A 17,660-nucleotide genomic window follows, 5' to 3' on the forward strand; every position below is an offset into this window, starting at 1 on the left:
ACTTATGTAATGGAACTCTAATGAATAAAGGAATGTGGTTTGTTTATATGTAAATGCATGTAATATCTGATGGGTTTAATGTAGTTATTTTGAGGACGTTACATTTTTAATCAAAAAATGTTTATTTATTTATTTCTTGTAAAAAATGTTTTTGTAGCAATCTGGAAACTAATAGCATTGTTGTTTGTAATATTGTTTTGAAAATTGAGATTTTTGTTTTCAGTAAATTTTTTTTTAATATTTTCAGTAATTTTTTTTTTTAGGTACACCTAATCTATTTACACTTAAAAAGCATAATATTTGTGATTTTTTTTTTAAATTCACCAAATACAAAAAATATATATATGAAAATTCAATATATTTTCATATTTTGTAATATTTAATGAATTTTTGTAAAGATTTTTGTACAAATTATATATTTTTTTAAGTATATCAAAATTAAGTAGATCTGAAAAGTTAGAAAAAATATTTAAAATATTTACAAAAATTACTAAAAATACAAAAATACGAATTAAAAACTTAGAAAACTGTTTTTGAAAATTTCAAATCAAACAGGGTTTTGCTCTTTAATTTATTTAAATTGGATGGACAAATTGTCCCCTTATTTATTCTGGCTAGCTGATGCCTTGTCCCATTTGACTGAGGAAGCTATTCCAAACAAGAAGCAGAGCATAGAATTAATGTTCTTGTTTCTTATGTATGGTTGTTCAATGATATTCTTAATAGATATACTGCTATACCACATGCCAATTGATTAATTTCAATAAATTTTCATAGTATTCATTTTGCCTCTAATCAGGTTTCAGATGCTTTATGGGAAAAAAAAATTTAAAAATTTGGGCTTTTAAGTTTAAGAATCCCTCTAAAAGCTAGAGTGTTTCAACAAATCATTTTGGAGAGCAAAGGTTTCAGTCTTAGAGAGTTCCTCTCATATGTGGAAATGGAAAAAGCACCTGTATGTGTGAAATGCTGGATAGCTTTGCTACAACTTATGACAATATGCAATATAACCACAAAATTCGAAAAATATCCAAATATAGTTCTTATTACACACTTGAAATCCAAATGACATCAGAATATGTCTTATGTAGTTGAAATTTAAATAATATAAAAACAAATAGAACACAAACTTGAATACTGCAAAGCTTTACTAAAACCAGCTAGTGATCATCTGTAGCCAACTCACTTGAACCAAAAGCATAGAAGTCATTACGAGATGAAGAGAGGGAAGCAGAGGAATTTGCTTGCCCCATTTTCATGAGCCACTCATCAATACTTGTAAATTGATCAGCATAAATGAGTTGATTTTGTTCAAGAATTTTCAGAATCAGAATCTCTTTAGTTTCACCGATAAGTCGAGTTGTGAGCTGGACACTCTTCTCCCTCTTTTCAATGGCACTGGAAAAGCACTTCATAGTTATGACACTGGGTAAGTTGGTAAGGCAAACACCATATATTCTTGCAATCATATGGTTAAGTCATGATAAGTGTCTCAAGAAGCATAGTTCATGAGTTTCAATCTCATAAACCACTTGATTAAGGAAAAATCTCAGATACACTTGTTAAAAAAAGAGAAGTAAGAGAAGAAGAAGAAAAAACTTATATACCTGTGATCATGCCAGATAATTTCTCAAATCGTTTGTAACAAGAAAATGAATTTTGATTTTCCTTGAATATTACAACACAGTTACTGGTATTTATACAAGCTGCTAACTAACTAATCCCTATATCTCTCTCACTCTCTTCTAACTGATTACATGTGCCACACACTTGTCTACCCTTGTATTGAGTCGGTTGCAGCTGCGGCTGCAACTGTAGCTCTAACTTTACTGTCCCATGAGCATACTCCTTCAGCTGAGGCTTGAGTTATTGTGATGCTTCAGGCTTCAATTCACCACTTGAGCTAATACTCTTATCAGTTTGTCATGATTTATTTGCTCATTGTTACCTTCTGATTCTGTACATGGAATTAGCTGCTATAACATTGATGGGCCAGTTGGAATAGTTCTTGTTAGGGCCTTCATTGATATCTACCTTGTATTTTACGACGATTTCCTCAGCAAAATCGGCGAGCATTTGAAAAGGTTCTCTGCAAGATTTTCCTTTGACAACCATTTTGGTGAGATCCTCATCAAACCACTTGCGATAAAGTTTGACTCCTAATCACACCTTTTTTGCTGCATTTATGATGTTTGTAAGGTTCCCTTTGTTAGCTCCAGCCCACATGGAGGAGTTATTGAAGGTTGGCTCCAAGTCAAGGAGTAGGAGGGAGCAAGTCATCAGCTCCACTGAAAGTGAAGAAAGAATGAGTTTGTGATGTGCAAGGCCAAGCTCTTCCTCCAGCCATTTCTGACTTCCACCAAAAGGAGGTGGAAGTCTTAGTGGGTTGTCTCCCTCTCTCTGTTATCCTTGTGTATAAATTAAGGTGAAGAGGAAGGAGTGAGACACACAGACAGAGTAAGAGAGAATAAGAGAAAGTGTGTGTAAATCTATAGAGAGGAATGTAATCTCCTTCTGGGAAATTTTATAGTGAAATCTCTCTCCGTGGATGTAGGCAATTGTCGAACCACGTAAATCTATTGTGCCTCATTTTCTGTGTGTGTGTGGTTGCTTATTAGTGTGCTAAATAGGCTCCCCGATCCTAACACCCTTTGGCATCCATGCTTTTGTCAACATATCTAATATACAAGAGGCCTTTGCTCATGCTGTATACAAGCCTATCAACGATGCTCTTCTTGATTTTAGGAATTGCAATGGTGTTGCAAGTTAAAGTCACCAATGGCAGAGCCTAGCAATTAGGAGGTTCTTGAGAACCTAGTGATAAAACTTGGTTACTGTCAAACTTTGCTATGTGTTCAAAGCCACCTATAAATTTTTGTAAAAGAAGCTCGATTAGATTTTTGGGCTGCTGTTTTTTGGCCTTGACGACGAAACAATCTGCTCCATCACTAATGCTCTTCAAGGTACTTTGGAGAAGTTCCTCTTCACCTTCAATAAGCAAAACATAATTGCCAAGATCCAACTTCATAGGTTACGTTAATTGGTAACATAACAAACACAGGCGAATGAACAAAACAAAAACGAAATATTTAATTTGCATACAATCACAATCACAATCTGAACCATTATACACATGTTCAGAACTAAATTTTTTGTGTGCTGGACAAGTTTTTTGAATATCGGGCCTTGGATTTGAAGAACTATGGGGTTGTTCGTCCATTCTACTAACCTCTCAATCCAATAAGTCTCTAGATTGAGCTCTTTTATGTAGCCTTTGGTCATTTTCTTGAAGCACTTGAATTTTATGGCAGTAAACCATCTAAATACTGGACCAATAATCCCCACGACCACTGCACAAGTCTGAATCGAATAAATAATTTTTTTTGACCACTTGTAATCTGAAGACTGGAAGCCACGAGAAACCCACAATTGGACCTCGGCTTCTGCTAAAATTAGAGCAGTCAAAAGACGTATCATCTCTAAAGCGGAGCTATAACAACCCCGACCTCTGATTTTATGTTAATTCATGATTAAATAAGCCTAATCAGTAATTAAAGTGAAATTCTGAATTTATTGCATGTGTGTGTTGTCTTATTGTGCTTATATCTGTTTAACGTAGAAATAGTTGTTTCTGTTTCTGTTTCGTTCTATGAATTGAAGGCCTTATCGGCATCCGACCATGAAATTAACGTGATTTATGTGTTCGTTGGAATTTTTTGAATTTTATGGCAAGTTTAATTAAAATTCGATTCGGAACAAATTAATTCAGATTAATTAATGGCCATTACTTAGACTAATTAAAGTCTAATTAGTTCACTCTTAATTAAGGCCATATAAGGCTTATATGACTCCACTCACACCTATAAAGTCTCACTTCCTCATCTTGAGACTCCAAACATGAGAGAGAGAGAGAGAGAGAGAGAGAGAGAGAGAGAGAGACCAAGAGAACAAGTGAAATCAACAATGGAAATAGGAGAATTGCTAGGATTGTTGGGAATTGAAGAGAATTTTGAAGTTTAATCCTCTACACTTGTGAATTCAAAGTTTAATGTAAGAATTCAAGCCTTTCGCCTTGCCTTTGAGTTGGTGAGTTCATGAATTCAAGAGAATTGAATAGATTAACATGAGAATTGAGTTAGAATTGAAGAAATGAACTCAAACCATGCATGCATGCATATTTCATAACATTTTGAAGTTGTTTTCCAAGAATCTCTTCATGCACGTTACTACTTCACCTTAATTTTAAGAATTCCTCAAGTTTCATGTAATTTTGTGTCATTAGATTATGTCTTGGAAGTTTTGAAGTCAAGGTAATACATGCATGTCATGCTTATATTATGTTTGCACAATTTAAGTTTAGGTTTGCTCAAATGAACAAGCTTATGGGCCTTGATTTCATGAAATGATCTTTAATTCTCAATGTTTTTCAAGTTAGACATGTTTTCTTGAGTTTTGGCCCAAAAGAGCATGATTTGTGACTTTGAATTTGAGTTTTGAAGCTTGAAGGCAAATTTGAAAATTCCAGAATTTGCACCATCCGCTCGAGCGACAGAACCTACGCTCGAGCGACCACTCTATGATCATGCACTTCCGTTCGAGCGGCCAGAAGTTGGCTCAAGCGTAAAATGCATGCTCCCAGAAGTTCATATGTTTTGCAGACTGCTTAAGCGACAAGAGTTGCGCTCGAGTGAGAACCTGAGGCACACGCTCGAGTGATCATTGAGCGTCTGTCGAGCGTGAAAGTCAAGCAACCAACACTTTTGCAAAAGTTTACAAACTGCTCGGGCGACAGAAGTTGGGCTCGAGCGACCACTCACATTTTGCATGTCCGCTCGAGCGAAGGAATTTGCGTTCGAGCGAGAACCTTGTTTTCAGCAAGTTTTGTTAAGTGTTTTCAAGTGTAATTTAGCATCCTCATTGCATCCTAGGCATTTATAGGCCAAGATTAAGACACAATAATGGGGATAAGAAGTAGAAGCACAACAAGACAAGAAAGAACTAAGTTAATGATTCTAGGTGTGTAATTTAGTACGTATTCATTTTGTATCTGTGTAGGTCGGTCACGGGCCACAAGATATCTGAATTGCCTACTCTGTCCATTTACTTGGAGCCATTCGTTATATGTGAGTAATAACTTAGTAAAGCTATGTTCAAGTTAAATTATTTTCTGTATGTGAAATAAGAGTTGTTTAATGAAATGTTATGTTATGTACCATGAATGATTGTTCAATTCTGACAAATATTTGTGACATTAAATCTGTGATTCATTTATGCTATCTGTACCCGGACCGGAGGTTCCTTTATGAAACTGACAAGTTATTTGTACTCGGCTGGAGGTTCCTTTATGGAACTGACAAGTCATTCGTTTCCAATCTGGAGGTTCCTTTATGGAACTGACAAGTTATCCGTACCCGACTGGAGGTTCCTTATGAAACTGACAAGTATGACACTACAATAAATTTGGGATTTAAAGACGAAACAAATTTGTTCCGAAATGTATATATTTCGTCACCCAAACTAATTATGACGAAAATTTTTCGTCACCCGTTTTGTCGCCAAAGCCTCGTCGCTAAAGGGTCTTAGAGACGAAAAAACAATTTCGTCATTGAAAATGATAAATTTGTGACGAATGTTTTTGTCTCCAATACGCTCTGTTGGGAACATACTTGTAAGCAATTAGTGAGAAAATATTTTGTCATTAAAGGAAGAAATTAGAGACAAAAGTATTTTGTCATATATATAAGAAATAGAGACGAAATAATTTTGTCACGTTTAATATAAACGAAGACGAAAATTTTTTGTCAAAGAAGCTACCAATAGAGACAAAAACAAATTCAACATTAAAAATGATAAATTTGTGACGAATTTTTTTTTCTCCAATACACTCTGTTGGGAACATACTTGTAAGTAATTAGCGACAAAATATTTTGTCATTAAAGGAAAAAATTAGAGACAAAAGTATTTTGTCATAAATATAAGAAATAGAGACGAAATAATTTTGTCACGTTTAATATAAACGAAGACGAAAATTTTGTGTCAAAGAAGCTACCAATAGAGACAAAAACAAATTCATCATTAAAAATGATAAATTTGTGACGAATTTTTTTTTCTCCAATACACTATGTTGGGAACATATTTGTAAGTAATTAGCGACAAAATATTTTGTCATTAAAGGAAGAAATTAGAGACAAAAGTATTTTGCCATAAATATGAGAAATTGAGACGAAATAATTTTGTCACGTTTAATATAAACGAAGATGAATTTTTTTTGTCAAATAAGCTACCAATAGAGACAAAAACAAATTCATCATCAAAAATGATGAAATAATGTCAAAAAAAATTCGTCACACATTGAGGGTAATAGTGACAAAATGTGACAATATTTTTTGTCATGTCAAATTCATTTAGCGACGAAATAAAGAATTTATGACAAAATTAATCATCCACCTAAGCCAAATAAGAGACAAAAAAACCTTCTTTAGGGATGGAAAGTTTTGTCAATAATTCCATAATATTTTTTTCCACATTATATACCTATTTTATCAAAATCTAAATTCTAGTTCAACAAATACAACCCTATTCATGTTGAAACCTGTTGAATATAACAATTCCATCACAACTTAACCTAACCTGTTATCAACACATTTACGAATTAATAAAATGAAAATATCCATTCATCATTACAAATAATTTCATCCTAATACAATAAAATAGTGAAATATCCACAAAATATCCAAAAGTTATAACTTGTTCAATTCCACCAAATATCCAACAATAACTAGTGCAACTCCACAAAGTATGTGTATCCTTATCAAACAAAGATGAACATTCAAGCAAATTATATCATTGTTGCACGTCAAAAATGCCACCCCAATCCAATCTGCAAAAAAATAAATTAAAAGCTTTAGTAATTAATCAATTATACAAAAGATTAAAAACATTAGTAACTCATCAATTTACAATTAGATCAATTATACAATTTATCCCTCTAACAGACTTTTTTCGAGATTATGAGAACAAAAAATTAATTTTAAGGCTAATTCACAAATGATGCATCCCATTAATGTCCCGTAAGTTCATACAACTTATATTGGTCCCTTCTAAGGTGTTTCTATTGGTTCCTGTACAAATCTGTAGTTGTGTGATAATTTAGCATTTCGACGGACTTTTTTTGAAGCTTTAAGTATAGAGAAAAAAAATATTTTTTAGACTAATTCACAATTTATACATCCCGTGCACCTGTACAAATTGGATGTCATATGCATGTTTCCATTAGTTTCTAATTCTTCAAACATATATTCTTTTATAAAATTTGTTATATTAAAGTTAATATACTTTACCAAGAAGCATGTCCACTTGTGGATGAGTCCCCTCCACTTCCAAAGTGTCCAGTGAATCCTTTGGTCCTCAAAAAGTTGACAACATCAGCCATTATCTCCCATTGCTTCTTCTTATCCTCTTCAAGATCATCTATTTTATTGTTCTGTATTTGTATTTGTTCCTTCTGTGTCTCTATTTGCATCTCAAGGCGCTTCACATAATCATTTGTTTCAGCATATATGGTAGTGGTCCTCCTAATAGAGGATGAAGGTCTCATGCCAAGTCCCTTCGCATAGCCAGACCGTGGCTTTAGGACTTTGATTGACAACTCTTCTGCAGTCAAAGGGGTTGATCCCGGCTGTGAGAGGTGATCAGCCTGTGTCTGTATCATATTTTCCTATCAAATATAAAAAAATTAAATAATTATTAGAAAATTAAATAAGATCATAACAAATAGTATTCTAAAATTTTGTTAATAAAAATTGCAATATATACTCACATAATCACACTGAGCTTGAGATGAGATCCACTCATGTGTTTTCTCATTATAGTGAATTTCCTTGTACAACTTTGCTAGATCAGGTAACATCTTCTTTTCTCGTGCCTAATTCGATAGGCCAAATATTCAATAAATAAAGCTAAGAATCTAATATAATTCTGAAAGTGCAAGGATACGTACCAGTTTTTCTACTCTAACAGGGATTGACCTAGAACCACATCTATGTTTTGTATACATCCTTTCTCTGTTCACGATGTTGGCCTTTGATTGTTCCTATAAGGAAAAATGATTAATATAACAATGAAATGTATCATTAGTAAGACAAATATGTTGGATTTTGATTGTTCTTGTAAGGAATAATGAACCAATATAACAATGAAATGCATCACTAGTAAAACAAATTTAATGCTTGATAATAAAGAAATTGCATTGTTCCTCTCTATCATTTTCCTATATATCATTTCAACTTAAAAGATATTTCAAATTATTCACTAGTTTCATTCAATTCTTTGAAAAATAGATTAGAGTACTTGTTGAGATTTCATCATAAGATGGTTTTTCTGGGTGAAAAAAGAAAAACGAGTAATTTACACCGTTCACAAATAAGGGGCATATAAGCATGGGCAAAATAGATTGTGAAAATATCCATTTACATTTCACAAGATATGGAACAATTACTGATACCAAACTCATAATCCTTTCTTTCTTCCACAACTCTATCAAATATAAAGTTCTGTCTCAATACCCTGTATTAGTTACTTAGCTAGTTGCTTACCATTATCATGATTATTAAGACCAAACACAAGAACAAATAGAAAATACAATCATAGAAATTGAAATCTTAGTTCTTTATTCTATGATGTGAAAGATGCACTTTAAGGAACCATAAATTAATCTCCTATTATGTGAGTCTTCCAATCCATGTTTAATAGTTTCCCTTTCTCATTTTCCCATTTATTTGGTTTTTATTATGTTGCACTTACATGCCTAGAAGATAAAGGGAAAAGAAGACATGGAATTTCACAGCAAATTGATTGTGTTCTTTCTAGTTTTTTTAAAATCTCTCCCTATTCTAATCAAATTCTTTCTTCACTGATATAATAAAAAAGATGAAAATGTTACCAGAAATTCTTTAGTGTTCCACTTTTTATCAATAAGATCTATCCACCTGGTAGGATCAACATTCTTCGGTGGGTGGTTTCTTGCATACTCCTCCCTTTTAGCCTCCTTCAGCTCCATGAATTGTTTGTGCAGCCTATAGGTATGGTTACTCAATCTCCGACTAAATTTTGTGTTCATTGCCTTCTCTATATCAACAGGGTCTCCTTGTAAATCAAATTGATCCTACAAAAAATAGATAAATCATAGATAATTCTTATAAAAAATAAAATAATTACAATAAATAATTAAGATTTCTAACCTATTATAAAAATGAGTAAAATGTCCTATAATAGAGTAGACAACAAACTTACATTCAAGCGTTGAAACATCGCCTCCTTAACGGAGGCCTCAACATACTTTCACCTATGAACACTTGGATCTGGTAAACGAGTTCGCACTTCTACACCAATCTTTGAGGCTAGTTTTGAGGCATAGTCCCCTACCGGTGCACAAAATTCTGGAGGGATAGGCACGCTAAGCTTTCCATCTCTATCAACAAGGCCTTGAACCTCTTTGCCTCGAGTCGGGCCAGGAACACGCTTGGCAACTGATATTGTGAAGCCATTATATTGAAATAGTATGTGAACAAATTTAATTAAGATCTCAAATCAATGTAAATAAAGAGTGTGTCTTACCAATAGTATTACCAGCAATCACCTCAAGTTGAGGCTCCACATTGAGAGGTGGTGGCGGATGGCTAGCCACCTCAGGACGTGAAGAGGTATCCCCCTCTTCTGATGCGTGGGTTAATGCCTCAAGTTTTTTAAATTTGTTTATGTCATAAAACACATCATGTGTACTATTAACCTATTCCATTAGGGATGCACAATGTGTATCATACAAAGAAAATCATATGACGTCGTCTATCTCTAATCTTTCCTTAGTTCTCCAAGTATATAACATAGATTGAGATGGAACATATTTAAGTAGTAAAGTTGTAAAGTACAATGTAGACTAATGTATTTTCAAATTATTTGAATTTGGCCAAAACAGAGCAGATTATGAACCAGACATCCCAACAGATTATGTACCAGACCACTGAGAGCAGCTGCTGCTGTCCATGGACAAAATTGTTCATCTAGAATTATATTCAGATTAAATAAAAATACCATATTAAATTTTCTTCTTACCTTTTTTTATTTAAATACTTTTATTTTTTAAGAAATTTGTTTTTATTCTATTTAATATTTTATTGTAATTTTTAAACTAAAAAGAATTTCTAAAAAATCATATCTAAATTATTTATGCCATTATAAAAAGTAAATTTTTTTAATATCAACTTAGTGATAGTTTGGGAAGTGCTAAATAAATATAGTTTTTTACTTTTTATGAAAATATGTATCGAAAAGTAAAGTTGCGATGTGACCCAAAAAACACAATTAAGTATACTTTTTACTTTTTTCGAAAATAAATACTTTTTACAATTAAGCTCGACTCAAGTTGCTTAGATTGAGCTCACCTAAGTTTACAATTCTAGCAAGAAGGGTTGAAAGTTATATGATTGCGACAAATTAAATAATAATAAATAAATTGTGACAAAATTGTAGAACTTAAATTGTAAATTTCAATTTTCTTTGTTTTCATAATTTGCATACAAAAATTTAACTATTTATATTATTTTATATAAAAAATATATTATTAATTTTTTTACATGTCGTGCATAGCACGGGTTACCACTAATATATATTTATGTATACAAATACACATACACGCAAGATAGAATATCCTGATAAATAATTCATCAAAGACGATCAAAACAGGTGGTCATCAATGACGATCAAAACAGGTGGTCAGAAACTAGTTGGAATTAAATAATGATAAAAAAAACCTCATTACAAAATAATAATAAAGAACACCCAAGCATGAGTCTTGCACACGAAACCAGAAACCAACAGCATTGCATAAAATAGCCTAGAAATTTTTCCATCATCAAAGAAAGCAAGAGAGAAAGTGAGAGAAAATGGAAGTAGCAACAAAACCTGATTCGTTCAATCAGGTGGAGATGTCAGACTCGGAACCTACAAACGGATGACATATATTGAAAGGGAAAATAAAAGGATTAATGAGAAAATTGAACTTTGACGAGAAACAAACAGAAAATGTATAAGAAAATGGGGGAAAGGAAGAAAGGAAAATTGAATCTATCTACCTCTACAAAAACGGCTGGTGGAGAGAGAAAACCCTAGAACGAAAAATAAAAAGCAGGAAAGTAGAGAGACAAAGGAAGAAGGATTTTGAGTGCGAAAAGTTTGGGTATTTTTAGAGTTTGATAGGAAAAAATACGTGCCAAACAAGGCATGTAATAGAGTCGGTTGTTGAATTCGAAAAGTTGGGGTATTTGTTGGACATCTAAATGGTAAAAAAATAAAAAAACTAACTAAAATATGAAAAAAAAAAATCAACAAAGACAAACGAAAATCTGTTTAAAGACAAACTAAAATATTTGTTTTAGATATGAGGGTAAGGCTTATGAGGTTTCTCATTAAAAACCCCATTAAAGATGGTTTTTCATGATGATGTTTCGATGGTGGAAATAAAATAAACAAAAGATGGAATATAGATTATGATGATTTGGGGGAGCTCACAGATGGGCATTGATCAAAAGAAATTGAGTGGTTGACAGAAAGAATCTCTAAAAGAAAAAGAGATAGTCATAATAATAAATAAATAAATAAATAAAAAGGTTAGAAATAATTCAAAAAGTTTATTATTTCTCTAAATCTAAAAATGAAGTTGATAAGGCCCTACATGCCCAAATCATAACTAAAAAAAAAAACCGCAGCAGTGAAGCTACATGTAATTTTTTATTCCTTCTATATTTGTAATGAAACACACATCCTAGAATGTTTTAGATAAAATTACATTTTTTATTTTTTATTTTTTTTGGGTTTGGCCTCAAAATAATAATGTGTGCTAAAAGTCTAATTAACCTATATGAAGATTAACATTTCCTCTCTATAAAGTTAATGATATTTAAGAGTTAGTAGGATGATGTATGATGCGCAATGACGTCTTATCTTGCCCAAAAAAGGGATAGAAGTAATCGATTAAAAATATTATAAACTAAAAATTATGTTAGAAAAATTTCATTTGTAAAAATTTAGTAATTTTGCATCTTGAAAAGTAAGAAATGTTATATTTAAATAAAAAAATTAAATAATAATTATTTAAATGTGAAAGACCTTCGTTTGAGATTTTGCTTGGGTCTCAAAAATAATTCATTGAATTGTGTCTTTAAAGGGAGGGTGTTCTCATTGGTTAAGAGTCTTGAGATAATCACTTTGGATGGATATTAAGTAAATTATTGCACTAGATTATAAAAAAGAAGAGAGAAAACTGATTTTTATTGAAGTCAGGGATGACATCCCGATTACATAGGCAAAAAAAAAAAAAAAAGGGGGAGAGGGATCTTGTTTTTGATGACTGTCACATGCCGACTTCACTTACTCGACTCTCTCGCCGAGCTCTTCCTTTTTTTGTCGCCTTGGGAGACCCTTGAAGGCTCCGCCTCAGTGTGTACAAGACCGCCGATAGAGTTGACTCCCTGCTGGTTGTCAAAGGCAAAGTACGAAGGTGCTCCGAATCGAGTCAAGACGGTAGTCTTTCGTTTCAACTCCTTATTCTTCGCCTTCAGGGCACAAATCTCTGCTCGCACATCTTTGTACATGCGCTGGAGCAGAGAAAGTTGGGAATTTAACTGTTGTACTTCACTGGTTCTATTCTGCAATCGGTGAGATAATTTGGTAACCGCGGTCACTGTTTCCATGCAAGAGCTCAGTGTGAAGTGGTTGGCCTCAATGTCAGATTGAGCAGCCATGATTTGCTTAACTGACATCGTGGGAAAGTTAAGAAGAGTGGTAGCAGGGACACTCGGTCCAAGAAGGTTAGGAAGAGTAGGAGCAGAGGCACTCGGTCCAGGAAGGTTAGAAAGAGTAGGGGCAGGGACACTCGGTCCAGGAGAGCTTGGATCATTGAGGCCCGGAAAGAGAGTGAGAGGACGAGACGAGGCCATGTGTAGTGAGAGATGTAAAGAGAAAGAAAGGAGAATCAGAGAAATAGCAGAGAATAGACTGAATTTGGGGACAACTTTTCTCCTCTGTTCAGTCTCTCTTTTTCTCTCGATGAGGAAGAAGAAACAGAAGCAAAGTGATGAAGAAGAAGAAGATGGAAGAGAATGATGAAAAAGAGGAAAAATGAGTGAATAAGTAGAAGAGGGAAGATACTGATTCAGAAGAATGCAGAAAGAGAAGAAGACAAAAGAGAGAGAGAGCCGAGGCGAGCTTACAAATCGAGGTCTGCTTTTGTCGGCCAACTGACTCAAAAGAAAGGTCGCGTGTCAAACGCAGTTTTCGAAGAAAGAGAGAGAAGCGGCAAAGTTGTATACATATATGTATCTATATTGTATATTTACGCATTATATACATTTATTCGACTATATCTAGTCACAAGAGTGACTTGAGTTTAGTGGTTTGTGTCAGTGGTTGAGGGATTCGTGTTTTATTTCCTTTTTGCGTGTTTTGCTTACGCGTGATGACGTCAGCTAACTGAATATTCCGTCGTAGTTAAGATTTGTGTCGGAAAAATTAGAAGAGAATTCCCTTGTTTAGTTTTGATTCATTTTCTGAAAATTGATTTTTTTTGCTTTTTGTGATTTTTTTATTTTCAATGAATTTTTAATATTTTAAATAAACTTTTAACTTTTTAAATGGATGTAATGTATCTAAATAGTAAAATATTTATGAAAATATTAAAAAATTATATAAATACACAATAATACTTGTATTTCTGTGTTTGATGATTTTTTTCATAAATATTTTATATTGTATCTAGGTTCATCTAAAAAAATAAAAAAAATTCTTAAAATATTGAAATTTTTGACTAGAAAAAAAAATATAGAAATAAAAAAAAACTAAATTTTCTGAAACCAAAGGTGAATTTTTGTTGTTTTTTCGCTTCATACACGGCCTTATGTTTGTTCTCCTTGGAAAATATGTCTTATCTGAATTTGGGTATGTTTTGCCGCAAATGTTACTATTTTTGTCAACAGAGCTAATCTTGTCTTAGTCGTCTTCTTCTTCATCTTTATATATACATATTAAAATTTTTTAAGTGTGTGTTTTATCTTATGGGACATTGCTCCTTTTTTGGCACCGAGCTAAGAGTAGCTAGCTTGTTGATGTGTTACTTGGATGTTCATTACATGACTTGTAAATATTGAAATAATATATAGGTAATTCCATCTCAGAAAGCTGGATCACCAAGGAATTAGAGATAAGATCAGATCTGTACTTCAAACTTTATCATTTAATTGCCTTCCAACTCTGGCTCAATTTTGGGCGCCTGTAACAATTCAGAACAGGTGTTTTCTAACAACTCAAGACCAACCTTTTTGTCTTTTCATTATTGATAAAGGACTTTGTTCGCATAGAATGATCTCTATGGAGTATAAATTCTACGTGGATGGTGATAGTGAAGAAGAACTCGGGCTTTCTGGTCATGTGTTTCGGTATAAATTCCTTGAATCAACTACTGATGTGCGGTATTACTCTACCGAAGAACACCCACAGGGCAGTCATGCTGTACATTGCAATGTCACGCAATCGTTGGCTTTACCCGTGTTCGATCCTTCTAGCCAGAGCTGTGTTGGTGTACTTGAGCTAGTAACTCTAACGCATGATGCTGATGAACTTCTCATTAAGATGGAAGATCAAATCTTTGAGGTCTTCAGGTTTATCCTTCAACCCCATATTGACAATATTGACAACTCTCAACCTCTCTTTAGCATTCATTTCTTTTATAGTTTCCCCCCTTTTTCTTTCCTTCTATTTTATTTTCTAGTACTTGTTATTTTTTGCAACCATCTCTTATTGCTTCCATTTTATTTTCATCCATAAATGGAGACATTCACTTTTATTTCTATCTTATAAACGATGATTCATTTAAGGGTAAATTACACCGGCCTTGGTTGAGATTTTTGACAAATGCTGTGGCGGACCCAGAAATCTTGATAAGAGGGGGCCAAAATCTATATAATAAAAAATTAACTACAAATTTTCGTTTATCACATTCTTACAAATGTTGTGTACGTAGATTATACTAAAATATTCATTTTCATAAGCATAAAAATTAAAAATTATCATTAAAATTACAAATAAAATTTTTACTCAATCGACATTTACAAAACAAAAAATATAATACAAGATTATAATCTTCTTTTACACATTGTACAAAATATAAAATCATAAAATAATAATGTACAAATACTTTTGATGATAGTTGCATTGAATTGTAAGTAACACCAATTAAAGTCATAATCGAATGTCATTTTTTGTTGTAACCAAAGTTATTATAATAAGTTGTAATGAATACCAATTTGAGACAACCAAAATCGTAATAGGATGTAAATAATTTTGATTTAATAATTTTCTAATCTCACCACCATAATGGCTCAGAACTAAACACCACAATAATTCGTAACTAACATTAATTTAGATTATAACTTATGTATGCCACGATCCTAATTAAATGCTTCAAATAAATGGAGAGGGGCGGAAATATTGAGATTTGGATAGTAGGAATTCAACAACATAGATGTAGTACATTAGTTAAGATTTTGGGAATGGATGCAGGGGCAGTGCCCCCCCCCCCTAGCCACCCCCTGTGTCCGCCACAGCGTGAATGTTAAGGATGAAAAGTTACAGGACATATAAACACATCATAGTGAATTCAAAGTTCACAGGAGTCAGCTAAGGATGGTGGAGGTGGTAGTTTGTGTGGATGGATTGTTAGGAAGGATGTGATGTTTGGTTGTGAGCTAAGAAGCATATACATTTTGTGAGAAGGTTGTCAGACATGGACGCCAACACGACACGACTCAACACTCTTCGGACGCTCCCATTAGGGAAGGTCTGTGTAATTATCCCTTTATTTCAAATGTTTTTAGTTTTTCCTGTTTTCAACTACTAGAATTCGACCTGATTTCAAGTGTGGCCTGTTTTTGATACCACTAGTCCACAAAGGCTTTTGGGGTCTTATTGGCTCCTACCACGATGGGGTCTTATTGGGTGAAGTCATAACAAAGGTAGCTGTAGGGGAACTTGTGGCTGGATTGAATCCTTCATGATGGAAATGGCCTCTTCCCCCCTAAAATCATAAAAAATTAGAATACGGGTATAACCAAGATACGTTTGTTAAATGAAAAAAATTATTTGAAGTATTGTATTATATGTAATGTAAGCTTAAAGAATAATTTCATAATTTTTTAGGAATTATGTATTAATTTAAGAGCATATAGTCAACTTATTTTTTGATTTTGGTCCTATAAAAATTTATTTAACTATCAATTCTAAAATGTTTACATTCTATGCTTTTTCCCTTTCAAACTTAAAAGTGTTGTACTTAATTTTATTTAATTGTTGAAATTCAATTTTTTATTGGGAATATTTTTCATTTAGAAGCTTTCAAGATTCCTTAGTGAAATTATTTTCATTTCCCCTGCAGAAGGTGGAACTGGAATATTCAGATCCATATTTTCATGGTGACATCCTTGTAAGTGCCAAACTGCTGCCTTAAATGTCAAGTTTGATATATACATATTTTTTTCTTAATTAATGTTGCTAGAACTTTATACTCACAAATATCTATTGGTGACAAAACTGTTAAAACCAGACCAACAGCAAGAATGATGCTTTTCAATATGCGCTGAATGAAATCAGGGATGTGTTGAAGGTGGTGTGTCAAGTTCATCGTTTACGTTTAGCTCAAACATGGGTCCCGTGCTGGTTTTGCAGCAATGGGATCCATGGTGGTACCTTTGACGTGAGCAGTGAAGGACGAGCCTTGTGCACAATTAAGACAGCGTCCTATTTAGCAGGGGAAGGGGAGTGGCCCTATGGAGAGGATTATACTTTGTTGGATGCCTGTCAATCTCATCACCTACGAAAGGGGCAAGGGGTTGTTAGGAGGGTGCTTTCATCTCATAAATTGTTATTCTGCTCAGGTATAACAAGATTCAGCATAGCCGACTATCCCCTAGCACATTATGCATGCAAGTTTGGATTGACCGGTTGTTTTGCAATTTGCATCAACAAAGGCCATGGAGACCTGCAGACCTCATTGAGCATGATATTGGGAACAATGATGCAATTATTGAAAGGTTTTAAGCTTGCTACTGGAGAAAAACTGAGACAAGATTTATCTATTGAAGCTATTGATTTTTGCAATGATGAGAAACTTGATTCTATGTAGACACCCCAAACTAATAGATATTCCACTACGCTCCCCTTACAAAATATAAGAGAGATGACGCAGCTGGATTCATCAAATCAGGAATCTATGGATGCCATAAACAATGGAAGGAATGATGTTAGTGCGGAGCAAAGCAACATACATGGTACTGATGTACAGAAGAAAAGCAAAACAAAAACGTCGGAGAGGGAACACAGAAAAGGTGGAATTCCAATTAGTTTGGAGGATCTCCAACGTCATTCTGGAATGAAAGTTGAAGATGCTGCGAATAGCCTTGGCAGTAAGTTTACACACTCCAAAAAATATATTATTGTTTGTGATCTTGCTCATTTTATTATCAATTAACTTGCTAGACTCCTATGTAGAGAGATTTTTGTTTGGCTGTAGGTAACGGACAGTAGTGTTTCTAATCCAGAATTTTTTTTGTCCTTCC

This window comes from Camellia sinensis, chromosome 6 (assembly GCF_055761805.1).
Source record: "Camellia sinensis isolate YWXY chromosome 6, ASM5576180v1, whole genome shotgun sequence".
Taxonomy (NCBI): Eukaryota; Viridiplantae; Streptophyta; class Magnoliopsida; order Ericales; family Theaceae; genus Camellia; species Camellia sinensis.